We start from the raw sequence: 17,350 nt of genomic DNA, 5'->3' as shown, positions 1-17,350 counted from the left end.
TGCCGTGATACGCTCCCCTCTGAAACACCAATCCTTTATGACCCCTCTTTTTAACAAAGCAATAACTTTTGAAATACCTTTTTCAAAATAAAGTGATTATTGCAAGGTGAGCTGATCTGAACCAAGGGTATTTTTGGGAAGGGGACAGCTTCGTCCCCCCTAGGCACTTTAAAGTGAGGCGAGATGCATTTGAGGCACTGTGATGGGTCAGGGGGGAGGGAGAACAGTGAAAGGGACGCCTCCCCTTTAACAGGACCCCATTTTAATATAGTCAAATAAAGTCTAATTACATGGGGTGGCCCAAGGCGCAGGCGGCATCGCTAATCATAGGTAGAAGGGAAGGCCTGCGCAGTAAATGCGGCATTGCATGCACTAGGCCCAAATTCCCAAGACCACAGAAATCCCGAGCCATGTCGGTGCTCCCATGAGGACAGCCCACACCCCCAACCGCCACAAGATGTATTCATTGCTCCAAAAGTGTTGCAGAGACGTGTTTTTCACACTAGAGGAATGTGCCCTACAAGGTCGCGCGCGGTCAGAGACCGGCGCCTGGTGTGCATGTTATCTCACACTGGCCAAAGCATGACCCTGCCCAAACCTGGGTGACCACGAATTATAGCCCATATAACTGACTAAACCCTAAGACCCATGAATTCCATGGCACCATGTGCCCTTTGACCACCAACCCCAAAGTAAGTCTGAAATGTCAAAGAGGATGGACAGGGCACATCCGCAAGGTGACAATTGTGTGATTTGTTTTGCGAGGTGCTGGGAGGGATACATTATAGTTCAAAATGAGGGTGGAGACCTTGGAGCCCGATGGCGCGGAGGGATTGAGTGAAATGTGTGTGTGAAGGTTAGAGTGCCCTAGAAGCTCCTTTGTGTCCATCTTAAGGCCTGCCAGGTGCACAGGATAGTAATAAAGAGCTGTATTGTAGGAGTAGAATTAATGTTTTCTGAACTTGGACATGAGAAGAAGATGAGCCCCGCAGCGCCCATGTGATGGAAGACGGACAAAATGGGCTGGGACCAATAAACTGCCATCCCTTGTGGATAAAGTTGGTATATGTATAGGGTTCCTCCAATCAGCCGCGTGGGTTTTTACTGTATGTTGTTGCGTCACTATGATGCTGAGTACCTTGAAAGGTTTCAGCTTGTACTACTTTTTGGCAGAACGTTCTTGACAGCAGAGTTCTTTGTTGTTGCTCTCATCTGCGTATGAGATTAAAACTTGTTATCCTTACAAGATCACCTTGGGCTTTTCTTCCCTTGATGGTTGTATTCTCTCTGGTTTGAGCGTTCAGGGACTTGCCTTCAGTATCCGTAAAAATTGTCAGAAATAAAACGAATCAGAGAAAATGGTGAATAGGGCATTGAAAAAAAACAATGCCAGAAATGGTCATCAAAGGGAGCGGGGGTTGCAGGGGTGTACCCACCACCCTTGATAGTTTCTGGGACTTCGGGGGTTGCAGGGGTGTACCCACCACCCTTGATAGTTTCTGGGACTTCGGGGGTTGCAGGGGTGTTCCCTGATTCCATAAAGAGGAAAGCCGGGGACAAGTGAACTTAAAAAAAAAGGGGAAGGACCCTGCAGCTCCGGGTTCCTTCCATGTGCGTGAAGGGAACCAGTGTCGCAGAGGGATGGCAAGGCTGCAACACACTTCTCTGTGTGCCGCCAGAAGGTAAGTAAGGGGCTTGGTGGGGCTGGGTTGTCTGAAATGACTGCAGGAGGAAAATTCAAAAGTTATTTTCGAGAAGATAACTTTCGGTTATTTCTCCTTCGGTCATTTCGGATTCGATTCGATCATCGTAATCCTGAGCCAAGCCGATGCCTTTGCACTGGGTTCCTCTGTTGCTAATGTATCTGGCTATTCTAGCTGCACAGATGGAACTTACAAGCTCTTTGGAAGCTGTGCTCCCTCCTTCAGATTCTCTGGCACTTTGGCTTTCAAGACACTGACCCCCCCCCCCCGTGGGTGGTGTCCTCTGTGGGCGTTCACTGCATATGCGTTCTCTCGGGCCCTGGAACCTCCTCCAACATCTCCCAACTGGAAGGACACCACAAGGGTCTCCCGCTTCCAACCCTTCGCCTCTTCTCACAGAAAACTCACCTTTGGCTTCTGATACCATCTGTTTACAGATGATGATGACACCTTCCTTTCCTTCCTCAGGCCCATAGCTCAGGAGCCAGCTGATAATACCTGTTACAGCCCTCTGCCCAGGGCTGTAATGCCTCCTAAGGTTACACATTATAGATATGAAACATGAGATCAGTTCCACCTCAGTGTTCCGAGGGACATCATAAACAATTTAAGTGTCCCACTGGTGGTCTTACAGATATCACGCAAATCCCTTGGATGGGATATATCTCCGCAGTTGATAGCGCCCCTTCTATATGTCTATATATTCCATGTTCATTTAAAAAAGTGAACATATTATGCATTACTCAAGTGATATTAGTAATCAGAAAACTGAAATTTAAAAAAGTCTAAACCCAAGTATGGTTTTGACATCGGAGAATTTGTTCAGCTTAGAAGCTTAGAAGCACGTAGACTGAGGGCCTCTGTGATCAGTTCAACACATATCTGTGTTATTTCTTCTGTAACTAAATGCAGGACAACAGGTGAGTCCCAGACATGTATATTTCTTCATCATACATAGCAATGGTGGTCACACCATGTGTCGGCCTCCTTGGTTATAGCGCAATACTCTATCACAGCTGACATTCTTCAACAGCCTTCATCAGGACTGCATAGCCCAAAATGATTGCATGCGCATGTTTTTGCACTAGTACGCACTTTTACTAATGGGCGTGGTAACTGCAAATCCATCAGTACTTGCCCACAAAGTTCTCAATCCCTTCAAGTTTTGTGTTGCTCTATAGATCTTGTGCTTGCACCACCACCTGTCCTCCACATCTCTCCCTCTCATGCTATAGTCTCTCATCATTCAGTGGCCTCTGGGATCTCCTCCACAGCTTGGAGGAATAGATGCTGTTTCACTTTTCAGCACAGCATTGTAAGGTGGTCTTAGTTTGATTGGTCAATGCACATGGTATGGTAGGTGGTAGGTAATCCTCCACATCTCGCTTTCTCATGTTATAATCTCTCATCATTCAGTGGACTCTGGGATCTCCTCCACAGCTTGGAGGAATAGATGCTGTTTCACTTTTCAGCACAGCATTGTAAGGTGGTCTTAGTTTGATTGGTCAATGCACATGGTATTTTAGGTGGTAGGTAATCCTCTACATCTCGCTGTCTCATGTTATAATCTCTCATCATTCAGTGGACTCTGGGATCTCCTCCACAGCTTGGAGGAATAGATGCTGTTCCACTTTTCAGCACAGTATTGTAAGGTGGTATTACTTTGATTGGTCAATGCACATAGTATGTTAGGAGGTAGGTAATCCTCCACATCTCGCTGTCTCATGTTATAATCTCTCATCATTCAGTGGACTCTGGGATCTCCTCCACAGCTTGGAGGAATAGATGCTGTTTCACTTTTCAGCACAGCATTGTAAGGTGGTCTTAGTTTGATTGGTCAATGCACATGGTATGTTAGGTGGTAGGTAATCCTCCACATCTCGCTGTCTCATGTTATAATCTCTCATCATTCAGTGGACTCTGGGATCTCCTCCACAGCTTGGAGGAATAGATGCTGTTTCACTTTTCAGCACAGCATTGTAAGGTGGTCTTAGTTTGATTGGTCAATGCACATGGTATGTTAGATGGTAGGTAATCCTCCACATCTCACTGTCTCATGTTATAATCTCTCATCATTCAGTGGCCTCAGGGATTTCCACCACAGCTTGGAGGAATAGATGCTGTTTCACTTTTCAGCACAGCATTGTAAGGTGGTCTTAGTTTGATTGGTCAATGCACATGGTATGGTAGGTGGTAGGTAATCCTCCACATCTCGCTTTCTCATGTTATAATCTCTCATCATTCAGTGGACTCTGGGATCTCCTCCACAGCTTGGAGGAATAGATGCTGTTTCACTTTTCAGCACAGCATTGTAAGGTGGTCTTAGTTTGATTGGTCAATGCACATAGTATGTTAGGAGGTAGGTAATCCTCCACATCTCGCTGTCTCATGTTATAATCTCTCATCATTCAGTGGACTCTGGGATCTCCTCCACAGCTTGGAGGAATAGATGCTGTTTCACTTTTCAGCGCAGCATTGTAAGGTGGTCTTCGTTTGATTGGTCAATGCATATGGTATGTTAGATGGTAGCTATAAGGGTCATCTGATGTCTCTCAGAGTTCATCAGGTGTCAGTAATAAGCTTTCACCCAGACCTGCAGAAACTCATCCAAAGAGAAGATGAACCATATATGGTCCCTTCACTTAAAGCCAGTTACGTCACTCGCTAGCAGCCCAGTGGACCACGCCTTCTATGGGGGCTGCACAATGAGCAATTACATCCCACACCCCCTTCCTGCAGGCACTAGCACAATTCTCACAGCTCCATGACCCCAGGACATAAAGTACTTGCATATGGACATTAGCAGTCTTTCTTCTTAAGAAGTGTTCCCAGAATTCTAGACATTGCACCTAAATTAACATTTTGTTTACTTCACACATGCATAAAACAGAGTATTGCACACAAAGAGTCACAATGCTTTGATTACCCGATTACACTGTTACACTCGAATGAAGGCTACGAACATCCTCCTCGGATAACGCAGAAAGTTAAAGATAAGTGTTAACCACAAATTCTCCCCATGGCTACATGAAGTAGAAAGGCAGTCCACTTGGCCAGCCCTCCTGCTTGGCTTCGAACCCCGGCTGCTTGGTGTTAAGCCAGTCCACTTGGCCATCTCTCGTGCTTGGCTTCGAACCCCGGCTGCTTGATGTTAAGCCAGTCCACTTGGCTATTCCTCCTGCTTGGCTTCGAACCCCGGCTGCTTGGTGTTAAGCCAGTCCACTTGGCTATCCCTCCTGCTTGGCTTCAAACCCTGGCTGCTTGGTGTTAAGCCAGTCCACTTGGCTATCCCTCCTGCTTGGCGTTTAACCCCGGCTGCTTGGTGTTAAGCCAGTCCACTTGGCTATCCCTCCTGCTTGGCATTTAACCCCGGCCGCTTGGTGTTAAGCCAGTCCACTTGGCTATCCCTCCTGCTTGGCGTTTAACCCCAGCACCTTGATGTTAAGCCAGTCCACTTGGCCATCCATCCTGCTTGGCTTCGAACCTCGGCTGCTTGGTGTTAAGCCAGTCCACTTGGCCATCCCTCCTGCTTGGCTTCGAACCCCGGCTGCTTCGTGTTAGAACGACCAGTCGGACTCCAGAACTTCGCAGCCTCCATGAAGCGCAGACCCAGAGGCAGGCATCTGTTTGACTGTACCTGCTCGCGGAACCTACTGAGCACTGCCCTTTGTTTAACTCCATCATTGCTGACTTTTTGAACAAAATTAAAAAGATGTTTTTGTCTTAAGTAATTGCTGATAAGAATTTGGTGAGTGAGCCGAGAAGGAGTCTGTTGGTTGAGACTCCCAGGTATGCCAGAGCGATGCTAGAAGTTTGTGGACTTGGAGGGTCCAACACCCTCCCCAGAACAGACGGAGGACTCAGTCAATGGCAAGTACAAACTGTGGTTTATTGCAAATAAAACCAACAGGGAGCAATACAAGAACACCAGAGGATTGTGGTACAGCTCACTGCTCCACGGCGCGCAGGCAATTTTTTTCCCACTCTGGCCTCATCACTTGGGCCCTTCCCATAAAAACCTATCACTGTAAGGGATTAGATATTGAGAGTCTCGATTACCTATAGTGGACTCTGTAGGTGTTATTCTACTGGACCTTTCATGCAAGGTGGCTGGACTGTCTCATTCCCATGAACTATCTATTACATTGTTGCAGAGTAGTGGGCTTACCATTGGTTCTTGTCCCTTGCCATCCACCCCTGGAATACTGGACTGTGATTGGTTAGAGCTGATCCCCCATACATGGGACTCGATCGAGTTCTCAGCTCGCTGTGCACCTCTTCAAGGTGATGTGAACAATGAAGTCTCTGTATTTTAACTTGTGTGTACCACTTTTGCCTATGAGAATATTCTCCTCCCGTTGCAATACTTGTTGCAGTCTGCGACTGGTTTGCTGGGATCAGCTCCCCTTTTCCACCACAGAAGACTGTGCATTGTCTCATTCGGCCCCATTCGAAGGAGTGTTGCCCTGATCTCCCCTGAGTGGATTGCTGCCTCTATAATCCCCACTGAGAATTACTCCTCTTTCAAATGCCTTGTCTGCAGGCTCTCTTTCTCTCCACCTGGCAACCCCCGCACTTGGGGATTGTTTCTGTAGCCCTGCAGTCCCCTACCAGCCCTTGACACCTGATGTCTGCACTCACCCATGCACTTGCACATGCTGGCCGTTACGTATTTATTGTTATTATCTTTGCCATGTACTGCACTGTCCCTGCCCCCTTCCCACACACTTACACAATCTGAATGACACCTGTCCTAGTAGGATCGCTGTCTGTCCTGCCTTTGTTCCCCTCCCTTGCCTCGTCACGCCTTTAAACACTTGTGTATAGGCGCGTTATAATGCCATATCATATCATATCCTAGCCACTCTCTTACCGTTGCTACTCTCTACTGGCCACCTGGCCAAATCACCTCTTTTCTCTCCGAGTAGGCAGACCTCTCCTCCGCCCTTCTGGCCTCAACCACCCAATTCCTCCTCCTAGGTGACCTCAATATCAATCTTGATTCTCCCTGTTCCTCATCTGTGCTCTTTTGCAACCTCTGTGATTCACTCTCCCTCTCTACTCTCCCCTCCGGCCCAACTCACTCTGCTGGGCACACACTTGATGTCTTGATCTCCTCTGGCCTCCCCCTCTCTACTCCCCTCACCACTCCTTTCTCCTGGAGGGATAACTACCTCCTCTCCTCTCATCTCTCCACCTCCTCCCCTCAAGCCAAGCCTACCCCAAGATTGCCACCCACCTTCTCGGACATCCGTCCCATGAAGCGTGTGTCAGTCGAGGCTTTCTCTACCACCTCCCCCCCCCACTCCTCCTCCCCGGGCCGAGTCACAACCTGACACAGCCCTGTCTCTGCTCTATCCCTCTATTTCTGCAACTCTTGATGCTCTTGCCCCTGTCATGAGGATCCATTTGAAGTCCAAAGCCATGTGTAATTCTTCGTATGAAGCCCTGAGTAGTAGGGGTGGTCCAGTTGTGTACAGCTTGTACTTTGCTGGGCAATAGCCTTATTTAGAGAAGTTCAAAGGGACTGTATCCAACACCCTCCTGAGGGACTTCTCTATAAGCAAAGAGAATGCATGGCAGTAGAAGGTCCCACTTTCTTTTAAGGGGTTCTTCTAAAGCACCTATCATGCTCTTCATAGTACGATTAAACCTCTCTACCAGTCCATTTGTCTGTGGATGGTAGGCTGTAGAGAACTTGTTAGTGACTCCACAGTTTGTCCACATGGCTTGCATGTAGTGGGACATAAAACTGGATCCCCTGTCGGAAATCACTTCCTTAGGAAAGCCTACTCTGGTAAAAATACCAAATAGAGCCTTAGCCTGAGCCGTAACAGTTCTCATAGGTATTGCTTCAGGATACCTAGTAGCATGGTCTACTACAACCAGGATAAACCTGTTTCCTGAAGATGTGGGAGGGTCAAGGGGACCAACAATGTAGATGCCCACCCTCTCAAAAGGAACTCCCACCACTGGGAGAGGCACCAGGGGTGCCACATTCTTGGCTCCACTCTTGCCAGAGGTTTGGCAAGTGTGACAGCTCCTACAGAATTTGTCAACTTCTGAACCCATTTTAGGCCAGTAGAAGTATAAAGAGAGGCTTTCCTTGGTCCTCTTGAAACTCAAATGACCAGCCAATGGTGTCTCATGGGCCAACTGTAGGAACTGGAGTCTGTTTTCTAGGGTCACTTGTCATGGCCACTGGGCAAGGACCACTAGTTCCATCATCTAAAGGGTCCAGGTGGACTCATTCCTGGTGCCGTTGGTGCCAGGCTCATGAGAAAGTGTGCTCTGCACACTTTATTTCTGGTGCACGTGTTATTTCCTCCCCTGCAGGTTCCCCATGTGCATCCAGGTCGGGCTTGGCCATAGGGAAACATTAGGCTGAACGTGCAGCATCCTCTGGGAGTGGCAAGGTGGGGCCACAAGGCACAGCCAAGGGGGCGTATCTGGGAGCGAGCGATTTGCATTAGTCTGCTTATAGCAGGGTAACGCTCACTGCTGCCTGAAGCGCTCTTTACCTGATTCCAGCAATACTATCGACTGAAGCACCTCTTACCTGATTCCAGCAATACCATTGCCTGAAGCGCATCTTACCTGATTCCAGCCATATCATCGCCTGAAGCGCATTTTACCTGACTCGTGCAATCCCATCGCCTGCAGTGCATCTTACCTGATTCCAGCAGTCAACGCAGTCGAAGCGCATCCTCACCTGTTCCGGGCGTCTAAGCTACATGGGAGCTCATCTCGTCCAGCATCCTCGCGGATCCATCCATCCAGCAACCGCCGGCAGGTCTTAGGATAGCTGCCTCTCATCAGACCTTGCCAGGCCATCCCTGCAGGAGAAAACGACAAACAAGGTTAGAAACAACATAAAGACTTAACTCTAAGGTCACGCACAACATATTCCTTGCGCTTGACCTTAGAATCCAACTTACCTTCTACTGGGGACATCGTAAACTCCTCTGGCCCTCATTTGGACTTGCTCCCAACACCACGACTCTGCTGGGCCCTTCATCACCTATTGGGGAGAGGGAAAGACATTACAAGGGTTATGGACAATAATCACGGAAAAAAGACATTGCAAAAGGATACGGTCAATAACACGTACCTCTGAAGTGGATCAGCCACAGCCGGTCTGGGCTGCCACGCACACGGACCAGTGAAGAAACTAGGTCCATTAAAGGCGCCCGGCAGTTGAGAAGCAGGATGGAGAGCTCATCCTCATAAACAGGTGAGACTATATGGGAAGACGCATGCTCACCACTTTCTGGGAAGAAGGGTTCGATTGAAATCACAGTCCAACCACAGCATTCTCACTGCCTCTCGTATTCTCTCAGGGGCAGTGTCAGCAACCAGCGCAGTCCACAATACAGGAGCTGAGGAAGAAGCCTGATCCAGGGAAGCCAAGTCCAGGGAGGGCTACAACCATGCCCCAATGCCCCCGCCGAGACCAGGTGAGCGTAACAGCACTTCAAGTCTTTTGCAGTCCCCAGGGATAGACTCAGTCGGTTCAGTGTAGAAGAGACCATCTTCCCAGTGCAGCCTATGCTTCCCAGGCTCTTGCCCATTGAGCAGAGAAGCTGCCTGTAGGCGAAGACCTTCAAGAGTTGGACATTCTCTCTGTCCCTTACTGAAGTCTGCCCTGTTGGGTCCACCTTTTGCCAGTAAAGACTGCAGCTCAGGATTGTCAACAGGATCCAGATCTCCAACTAGAGTTATGTGTTCTTCCAGATCTGACTCTTCAGAAGCTGGCTCAACCACACAGGTTTGTACCTCACAATTACCCTCAGCAGGTGGAGGAGTCACAAGGGTGACTTTGGACAATTTGGGGATGTCCTCTTGGTAGCACAGGGGTGCTATCTGCTTTCTTCTTGGAGGTCTTGGGATTCCCCTTTGCCTCTTTCTGTCCTGAAATAGCAGTGAGCAATTTCTGTGGACTGGGGGTGATAGCTCTCTATCAATTCCCCTGGAGAGCCTCTCAAGGTCCTCTCCCTTTCGGGCCTAGTGAGCTCCTGTTCCCTTTTACTGGGAGGCCTGGGGGTACTAGACACAACTCCAAGAGTGTTTAGGTCATTGCCCAACAGGACTCTCCCAGGCACTTCACTCTGCACACTAAAAGGTATCTTGTCATTGCACTAGATGAGAGCCAGTAACTGGGGAAGCATTTGCAAAGGGCCTCTAGCTAACTTGGTTAGGTGTTTGGGTGCCTTAGCAACATCCTCCACCTTGAAAAATGATTCATCAACCAAAGTTATGCTGGCTCCAGTGTCTCTGATGGCAGGGGTCTCCTGGCCATTCACAAGAACACTATCTTTATAATACTCTTTAGTATTATCTGGGATGGAATTATAGACATCTAAATTCTGCTGTTCCCACACACCCAGGGACACTAAAGAAACACTAGCTGAGACTCTCATGGGTTCATCAGCCAGTAGGTGAAAGTTTCCACTTGCCATAGCTACTTCTTCCTCTGGGGAGAAGGCTAAGGAGACAGTGTGGACCCCTGAAGGTTTACCCTTACATCTGGGATCCCCTTTCACATGGTCAGTTGATCCACAAACATAACATTTCCCAAATGTTTTGATGAATGGGGGCTTGTTCTGACCTCCACCTGGTTTCGGTACAGATGGTACACTAGCCTGATTGGGTTTCCCTTGTGGTTTCCCGTTATGTTGCTGTTTGGGGCCCTCTTTTGGATTGGAGGTATTAGAATTCTCCTTGTTAACTTTCTTTGGTTGCTTTCCCTCATCCTTCTTCTGAGTTGGCCCAGAATCCTTGTGATTAGCCCTGTCAGCTACCCACAAGTCAGCAGCCTTAGCTAACTTTGTTGGATCTATTTCCTTAGAATCAGCCAAGTGCTATCTGAGCTCAGGAGAGCAGGCGTCATAAATTGACTCCAACATAACAAGATTTCTCATACCTTCATAAGTGTTACTCTGTAACCCTTAACCCATCGATACAAACATTCACATACCCAGGTAGCCCAAGGGGTACCATCATGCTTTTTGAGGGTCCTAAACCTCTTAAGGTACTGGGAAGCGGTCTTCCCAAATCTAGCAATTAAAGCTAGCTTTACACACTCATAATCCATCCTGTCCACCTCCCCCAACTCCATCACAACATCACATGCAACAGTGGGTAGCCTAGAGAAGAGCCAAGGAAGCAACTGATTCCCTGTAATGTCTTGAATCCCATGGTTATATTCAAACATTGCCAACCAATCTAAAATATCAGGCTTAACCTCATACATACCCACAATTTCTTTAGGCATACAGGGTCTCTTAGGACTGGAAGACCTAGAAGACTCTGGGAGAGAAGTGTTCTCAATAGACAACTTTTTCATTTCCAAGGCATGGTTCATCTCCATTTCTCTGAGCTTAAGTTCTTGATGTTTTTTTTTTCTGTTTGAGCATTTGAGCAGTTTACATTCCAATTCAAGCCTCATCTTTTCTAGAGCAATGAATTCACGACTGAGTGTAGGACCTGTAGGGGTCCCAGTGGACAAAGGTTGAGGTTGTTGAGCAGGTACAGTAGCAGTGAGGCCTAGATTGTGGGACACACCTGTTTCATCTACCTCATCAATAATATACACATTATTATCCTCATCATTTTCCACATTTGCTGAGGGGTTAAGTATTTCATACCCACCCTCCAGACTTTGTTTCTCCAACAAACTTTCAATCCATTCAGACTTCCTTTCTCTACACAGATTTTTAAGATAATCCACAGTGTAACTAAGGAGGGTCTCCTGACTGTAGCTTTCCATATCAGACATGATTAATATTGCTTTTTAGTAATGTTTAGCCTTGTGGTTAGTTGATCCAAGGTAATAGCAGCACTCGTGTAATTACTATACGTGATCCTCACCGCTGTACACAAGTGTTAGGCAGAATCATATGCAGTGCCCTTTGGGAACACCACACACAATTAAGACTACAAGTGCAAGTACAAATTCACCTTTGGTACAAGCCTGTACTACACAGTAAAGTGGTAGCGATGGCTGAGCAGCCAGACTTATCTCAAGAATAAAGTGAGCCGTATAAACAGTTACACAAAGGACAGCAATTACTATGGTTCAAACAAACACTGACTCAAGGTTTCTGAGTAAAAGAATATACATTTATTTACACATTCACTTGTAAAACAGATCACTAAATAAAGCAGCAGAAAAATCACACTCTTAATACACTACACAACACCCAATGAATTCTGGACAAGTTAAGCTCAAAATGAAGTGTGAGCAAAATGGCACTCCAGCAATATAAATGGGAGGGAAAGACAAGGTTATTCAGAATCAAGCAGCACCAACAAGTACGTAGGCAGGGCAATCTAGAAAAGGCTTACTACAACTAGGATTCAAATCAATAGGCCTTGGCCAATGTTAATGGTTCAGAGTCTTTGCAGAGGATCACACAGTTCAGAGTAGTTTGCGGTTAAGTCTTTGCCAAGAGTTCGAAACGAAGTTGGTCGAAGGAAATGTTATTTAAAAGAGTAGAGAAGAACAAGCCATCAGATTAGCGAAATATTTAAAACACTTTCACAGCGGTCGGATGGCACGAACAGCCGGGTTTGAACAGTACCTTAGAAGAATAAGGATGCTGTAGCTGAGGCAGAAGTTCCTGGCAGATCCTGCAGGCTCACGGTTCCTGAAGCGACTGTCGGACTGACATGAAGAAGGAAGACTGGAGGGTCCTGCAATGCCCAGGGAAGAAACCAGCAGCAGAGCAAAGCAACAAATAAAAGGTGCGCTCCTTAAAACCCAAACAGGGTCCGGTCCTCCTGGCTATCCAGTTCACTGCAGCTGTGCACAGCAATTTTGATCAGGGGAGGGAGGCCTTGCTTGGTGTTTGGCCAACTGGTTGGTCCTACCAGCTCAAGGGAAGAAGATTCCTTGCAGATCTTCTCTGTCATCGAAGTTTGGAGATTCGGACCCGCAGCAGGGCTTCACCGGGAGGTTCAGTCGTGGTAGTGGTCCTCATCTTTCAGCCTCTCTTTGGTTCTTCGGTTCTCTTGATCCAGTGGCGACTCTGCCTTCCAAGTCCTAGAGACCTGCTTTTTATGCAGTTTTCCCCCATTTACACAGCCTGGCTATCAATCACACAGCAGGGTGGCTGTCCTGGCAGGACGGCCACCTAGCCAATCAAACAAGAGTGCAGGTGGCCTAAAACCCCTCCCTCACATCCTGTCCACCCAGACTCTCAGGCGCCTAAGAAGGGCTTCTGTGCAGAAGCCCGCCAAAGGATGGCAAACAAACCTGGTTTGGCGCGCAGAGTAAAACACGAGAAATACCTTTATGAAAAGAAATGGCGAATAAACCCAGCCGGAACCAAATAAAAGTATGTGGGGTCCAGCGGATTTAAGTTTGAGGCTACTAACATAGCCTAAAACAGTACCAAGGCTATTTTCATAGACCGCGGTAGGATAAAAATGGTAGATACCACTGACACCAGCCAAATCTTAAGGAAAGGGGAACAAAATAATGTTCCATGAGAGACAGACAAAAAGGGTTAACTATTAACCCTTTCCAGTACTCTATGTAATATAGGAAGTGGGTTTACTCCTGGTTATCTTGTTTAGTTTTTGGTATCAATAATCTTCCTAACACGGTAGTTAGTGCGATACAGGTTCGCTTTTATTGATGATTCTTGAAAGATTCCACTTTATACAATGGTTAGTGTGTAGAACACTGTTATGGCATTGTATGCCTTGGTGCGGTCAGCCGACACGTGTTTCAACCCCTAAGGGTCTTTCTCAAGGCAGGTATGTCATGCTGAGATCCCCGGGTGGGGTTTCTTAGTGTGTTGTAGGTGGCTTCTGTGAAGCCGCAGGGAACAACACATCACAGACACTACTCTGACGAAGAGCCCAATAGGAGCTAGACTGCCACAAGGACAGCCACCTACAACACACTAAGAAACCCCACCCGGGGATCTCAGCATGACATACCTGCCTTGAGAAAGACCCTTAGGGGTTGAAACACGTGTCGGCTGACCGCACCAAGGCATACAATGCCATAACAGTGTTCTACACACTAACCATTGTATAAAGTGGAATCTTTCAAGAATCATCAATAAAAGCGAACCTGTATCGCACTAACTACCGTGTTAGGAAGATTATTGATACCAAAAACTAAACAAGATAACCAGGAGTAAACCCACTTCTCATACGCACCAAATTGGGGTCCTGGCTATACCCCAAACCACTCCTGTGATCTTGCGACACCAGAACAAACCTCCCAACCTATAAGTGGTGCATAGCATGGGCAAGTTCCAATCCTAGAGCCAACCAGACCCCCCTCTATGTAATATAGTTTGTACTGTGTCTGTGAATTAAAAGCGACTAATAAAGTCAATGGCAACTTTACATGCTCTGGGAGACAGTAGTCAGTCCCAGAAAATGTAGTTTAAAGTGGGAAGTCTGAAAAAGACAACCCTGTGTCACTGCACTAAAGGTGCTGTGTGACACACAGTAAAAAGATGATGCCCATGGAGTAGGTGAGGCTCCACAGACTATGAACACAAACATGTAAAACACATGTAAGAGTGGGAAAAAAGGCTCACACCCTTACCAGGTGAAAAAATAAATCCTAGAAATCCAGCAAAGCTGCTGAGGGACTCAGTAGCTAAGGGAAATTCGCCATTCTGGAGAATTCTCCCTAACATCCTCCAATGACAGGCAGCCGGCCAATCACCTTTGAGTGCATTCCTGTAACCAAAAATACTAAGCACAGGGAGTTTCGGGCACCTCCCTTGCTTCCTGCCCTGCCAGGCACGCTGGAGCCAGAGGTGGGATCAAGGACAAAATGAACAAAGGGGCCAAACCTGGTTTGACGCGTAGAGTAAATTTCAAGAAGGACCTTTACAACACGAAATTGTGAAAAAAGAAGACCGGGGCTATTTTGGGTGCTATAATGTAGCTGCGAACGCAGCCCGCTGTAAAAAGACACAATGATAGTTAAAAGTAAACCACTGCCACCAGCCATCACATAAAAATGTTAAACGAGAAGTTAGACAAAGGGCATACTAAGTAACCCCTCCAGCACCCTATGTAAGATAGTGTGTGCTGGGTCTAGAAAGTTACAAATGTAAGTAAAGTCAATGTCACTTCACTGCTCTGGGAAACAGTAGTTTATCCCAGAGAAGGTATTTAAACCTTTGGTAAATCTAGGAGACTTCCCTGTGACACTGCACTGAAGGTGCTGTGTGACACAATGTAAACATGATGCCTATGGAGTTTGTCAGACTCCAAAAACAAACACAGAAAACACATAGGATTAAAAGTACCAAGTCCCAAAGTTCAGCAAAAGAGCTGGAGGTCTCTAAGGTGGGAGGAATTAAACACCAAAAATGAAAATTCTCCTCAACAGCCTCATTACGAGATTGGTGGGAATTCTGTTGGAATTACCACCATACTAATGCCCTTCTCCACCGCTCAGTCTCATGGATTCTGCGTGGTTTAAGGATGGAGGTGATTGGAGTTTATAGGCCTCCATGAGGAGTTTGGCTGGTTCTCCATGAGCGACGCATGCACTGTGGTGAGCACGCAGATGTCTGAAGGTTACGTGGGGCTGTTTGCTAGATTGTACCCCTGCACTTCACCTCCGAATGTATAGTTCAGTGGTGTGGGCAAGCGGCAGCAACAGATTCACTTCCACTGTAATACCACTTTTAGCCACACCACAGAACGCTTCAGGAGGGGTATTTTGCTTCCCGTTTCTGAGGGAGTTGCTCCAATGACGTCAGCAAGAATAAGGGAGGCGCACTTAAGTTATGAGAGCAAGTGGCACTTTGTGGGCGGGCGGCCCTTCCAGGTTACCTGGATGCGCTTTACATTGGCTCTCTGCACTTTATACCGCCGCATGATACTGCAAGGACTGGGGCTTCACGACATATATCTTTTTACAATCGAAGTTTAGATTTTTGCAATGCTGATTAGAAGATCTGCAATGCTCGGGGCTGACATTTTCTTTTTTGATTTGAGAAACAGTAAATGTTGCATGTGAATCCCTCCTGGGAGAATGGTAGCTCCCAGGATGTTGTAATGGGTCACGTGGCAGTAGCCACGCGACCAACATAATAAAAGAGGCGAGCCGCTTCCGGCTCGCCAGTCACTCCCATCCTGGCTCCAGCGTCGTTCCTGTTCGGCACCAGGCTGGTGCTGCGCTGTGTGTGCTGGGCCTACGGACGGGGCCCAGCTTAAGGACGGTGCCCCTGCCGGGCAACGCCGTCCGGACGGTGCCCCTGCCGGGCAACGCCGTCCCTGTGGGTCCCCCAGCCATGTGAGGCGGGTTGGGGTTGCGACCCCGGCCTGGGTGCCCCCAGAGCCGGGGCTGCGGTAAGCCGGTTGCCAGCCGGCCATGTGTGGAGCTCCGGTGCCCCGGAGCGGGTGGGATGAGCCCCCACCCCTGAGTATGCGGCATGGGCGCCGCCAAGTGTCTAGGCTGTCGGGTGCCACCCGACCCGAGTACGGGGCTGCCCGGTGATCCGGAGCAGCCCCCAACAATGGCGACGAAGGAACGGGCCCGGTGTGCCCGGAGGATATCATGGTGTGGCGGGCCCATCTATACCTGGGCCCGCCGAGAAGAAGTGCCGTGGCAGACCCACCTCCAACTGGGCCTGCGAAGTGCACATGGGGGCGAGCTGCCTGCCCGTCCCCTGAGGGAGATGGAGGAGGTCCGCGGCATCGGCCGCGTGGGTGGCTGCGCCCCTCCCCGCCTTGGATGCGGACTCTGCCGCGTCAAGGGGGGGAGAGTGAGATGGGCGGCATCGGCCGCGGGAGGAAGGCAAGCAATCGGCCCCCACAACCATCAGGAGGGCAGAAGACGTCCCCCCTTTCCCGTGGGGACTGGAATGCCCGCGGCATCGGCCGCGAGGAGGAGCCGAGCTGCCCCTCCCCCACCTACTGGCTGCGGCGATGGGCGATGCAGGAAAAGAAATGAGGCGGGCCCAACACCAACTGGGCCCGCGAGGAGAAGGATGCCGTCCCCCCCAGCCCCCCGTGAGAGGGGAAAGTGCTCGCAGCACCGGCCACCGTGAAGGTGAGCGGCGGCGGCCGCACTGTGTGGGCGGCGGTGGCCGCATGAGGTGTCCCCCTTTTTCCATCTGAAAGGGGGGGGGGCTGCCCCGCGGCCTCGGCCGCAAAGAACAGAAGGCGGCAACAAGAAAAGCCTGTGGCAGTGCCCCCCAAGAACAAGGGCCTGCCGCGAAAAAAAAAAAGAGAAACGAAGATACAGGCCCGAATCCAACGGGGCCTGCAATGGGGAGGCGCTGCCCCTTCCCCGCCCGCAAGTCAAAAGAGTGAGGAGCGGCAAGAGGACCGCCAAAGGAAACCCGGCGGCCGCCAGGAAAAGGGGTGAGGCATCCCAACGCCGGGGCCCGGCGGTGACCCATGCAAGTCGCATGGTGCCCGAAGTGTGATGAGGAGGGGCGAGGCCGGAGAACACCTGGGCCTTCCAGGGTGAAACTATCCATGGGCAGCAGGGCAGATATGGAGGGAGCTACATGTCCCCAAGCCATGCAGGGGTGCAACAGATGGGCTTCAGCGTTTGGTAGTGGTCCGGTGCCCATCCGGGCCCTACAGCTGAGGCACCTTGCGATTGGTTGTACATGATGTCTGCCTGTGACTCCGTCATGAGTGCCCCCCCC

At 49.0% G+C, this 17,350-nt stretch overlaps 1 protein-coding gene across 2 annotated transcripts in view; it reads left to right on the top strand.

The window, feature by feature from the left end:
- LOC138498731 (CD5 antigen-like) overlaps positions 1 to 17,350 on the top strand; it is a 437,221-nt gene that overhangs the window by 230,889 nt on the left and 188,982 nt on the right. The gene's annotated exons all lie outside the window — the stretch shown is intronic.

This window comes from Ambystoma mexicanum, chromosome 5q (genome assembly GCF_040938575.1).
Source record: "Ambystoma mexicanum isolate Mex_15411 chromosome 5q, UKY_AmexF1_1, whole genome shotgun sequence".
In the NCBI taxonomy this organism is placed as follows: domain Eukaryota; kingdom Metazoa; phylum Chordata; class Amphibia; order Caudata; family Ambystomatidae; genus Ambystoma; species Ambystoma mexicanum.
The sequence above is the reverse complement of the archived record's forward strand: the minus strand, read 5'-3'. Positions and strand labels throughout refer to the sequence as shown.